This window comes from Poromitra crassiceps (assembly GCF_964638095.1).
Source record: "Poromitra crassiceps genome assembly, chromosome: 6".
NCBI classification, from domain to species: domain Eukaryota; kingdom Metazoa; phylum Chordata; class Actinopteri; order Beryciformes; family Melamphaidae; genus Poromitra; species Poromitra crassiceps.
Window position 1 is genome coordinate 60,117,327 of NC_139627.1, and position 2,681 is coordinate 60,120,007.

Sequence of the window (2,681 nt, forward strand, 5' to 3'; positions counted from 1 at the left end):
ATTTCATGCTTCAAAAGCTTCTTAGCGCTAAGAAGCTTCTTTAACCCTTCTTAAGGTCCCCTTAAAGGATAATTTCGTTTTTTTAACCTGCAGCCCTCTCCTCACATTAATTATGATCTGACGACTCACCCAATGCTCTCCGCAGTGTTTTTGTCGTCCTAGGCGTTGTTTTGAGATCAATAGCATCCAAGCCAGTCCTAGTATGGAGCTCCGTAGTGCCAAGTGGCAGCATGCTTTTCCTCCATTTAAATAGACAGTTTTATTCCTGTTTTCCAGGGCCGATTTTACCAACGGGCTTACCCGGGCTTTTTTTTTTTTTTTTGGGACCCTTGATGTTTTTTTTTGGGCCCCCTGTCTTCGCAAAAAATGTTTTTTTTACTGACGCCATTCCATTTTTTTTGCAGAGTAATAACATCCACTGTGAGAGGGTGTCCACCCGCTATGCTGACCACTCGCAATGCCGACCTTAGGTTTAGGCGTGGGGGGTGGGAGAGGTTAGGTTTTGGGTTAGGGTCTGGGGGAGGTTAGGTTTAGGCGTGGAGGTGGGAGAGGTTAGGTTTTGGGTTAGGGTCTGGGGGAGGTTAGGTTTAGGCATGGGGGCTGGGAGAGGGGAGGTCGGAACAGCGAGGTCGGAACAACGACATGGAACCCTATGGTAAATGGTAAATGGTAAATGGTCTGCATTTATATAGCGCTTTTATCCAAAGCGCTTTACAATGAGTAGATAGTCTACATTCACCCATTCATACACCGATGGCGGCAGGCTGCCACGCAGGGTGCCTACACACCATTGGGAGCAAGGAGGGTTAAGTGTCTTGCCCAAGGACACAACGACAGCAGCTGGGAGGGAGCGGGGATCGAACCGCCAACCCTTGCGTCATTGGCCGACCCGCTCTACCTCCTGAGCTAAAGCCGCCCCCTATGAGAGGGCTCCCGAATTTATCGTGCTTAGGGCCCCCAGATGTACAGGGATGCCCCTGTGTGTGTGTGTGTGTGTGTGTGTGTGGGTTGTGTGTGTGTGTGTCTACAATGGGACAAGAAAGGCTCATCCACTTGACATTGATGTCATTGGAAAGTGACATTGTTAGAACATTGGACTTCACCACTCTAGTCAAACGCTTTGCCACGGCAAAAGTCAGGAAGAAGACATTTCAGGTACGAACAGACTTGAATACTGCTTGATTGATTTGTGCAATAATTGTGAGAATGTGTGTGTGCACTGTAATAATAACAGCAATAATAAATACTAAATAATAATAATAAAAGTGCTTGTTGTGACATCTCAGTGGCAATGTTTTCTTTCCAATCAGCCTGTTTATGAAAGAACATGATGGCTAAACCTACAGTTTGTGTTTGTAAGTTAGAATGCTGACAGGAGAGCAGGTGGTGACATGAAAGTTAATGAGAAAAGGAGAAGATACTGAATAATGACATCACAACAGTATAATCCTAATGTTGATTTAAAATGAGATATTCCTTTAAATACGGCTAAAAAAGGTTAAAAAAAAACACTCAAATTTTCGCTTGAGGGGGGGGCCCTGCAGAGATGAATAGCCCAGGGGCCCATGAAGTGTAAAATCGGCCCTGCCGTTTTCAACGCATATCATCATAAACTGTTCCCTAAGGCAGTGGTTCTCAAATGGGGGTCCGTGGCATTTTGCCAGGGGGTCCGCGAAAAGTTTTCAAGTAAAAAAAAAAAAAAAAAAAAAATTTTTTTTTTTTTTTTTTATAAAATGCTACATGTTACTTATTCCTTCTCAAACTACTTCCTACATGGTGCTAGTCTATCAAAATATCTTGGCTGTCATTGATTGTGTTGCATAGTGGTTTTCTGTACTGTTGACAAATTGTGATATTGTAAGTCGCTTTGGATAAAACAAAAGTGTCTGCTAAATGACGTAATGTAAATGTAATGTAATAAAAAAAAAATTTTTTTTTTTTTTGCAAAATCTTCATAGTTCAACGAAAATAGTTTATGCTTTAAATCTAAAATGGTTCATGGATTACATTCTAATAACAAACCTATCAAATTAAAAGTCAAGCACGTTACCGTGGAAACAATTAAGCTTAGCCCAAAATCACATCTTCTTCTTGTAAGGGGTCCTTGGCTGAAAAACATTTGAGAACCTCTGCCCTAAGGAACGATCCGACTCTTTACAGCGGTAAAGAGCTAGTTGTTACAGGCATGCCAGGAATTCCAGGCATCCCATTTCTGCCTGTCGGGTCAGTGAGACTTTCTTGAGGAGAGCTGACCCGACAGGCAAAAATGGGATGTCTGCAACCACCAGTGAAAAGAGCCCGGGGAAAAATGCAGTCTGATCGTTCCTTAGGGAACAGTTTATGATGATATGCGTCGAAAACGGGAATAAAACTGTCTATTTAAATGGAGGAAAAGCATGCTGCCACTTGGCACTACGGAGCTCCATACTAGGACTGGCTTGGACGCTATTGATCTCAAAACAACGCCTAGGACGACAAAAACGCTGCGGAGAGCATTGGGTGAGTCGTCAGATCATAATTAATGTGAGGAGAGGGCTGCAGGTTAAAAAAAAACGAAATTCTCCTTTAAGAAGCAAACGCGTTTCCCAATTGCTTCTTAGCCTAAGATGATCTTTCGTTACGAAGGTATGCGTTTCCCAAAAGCTTCTTAGCGCTAAGAAGCTTCTTTGACCCTTCTTAAG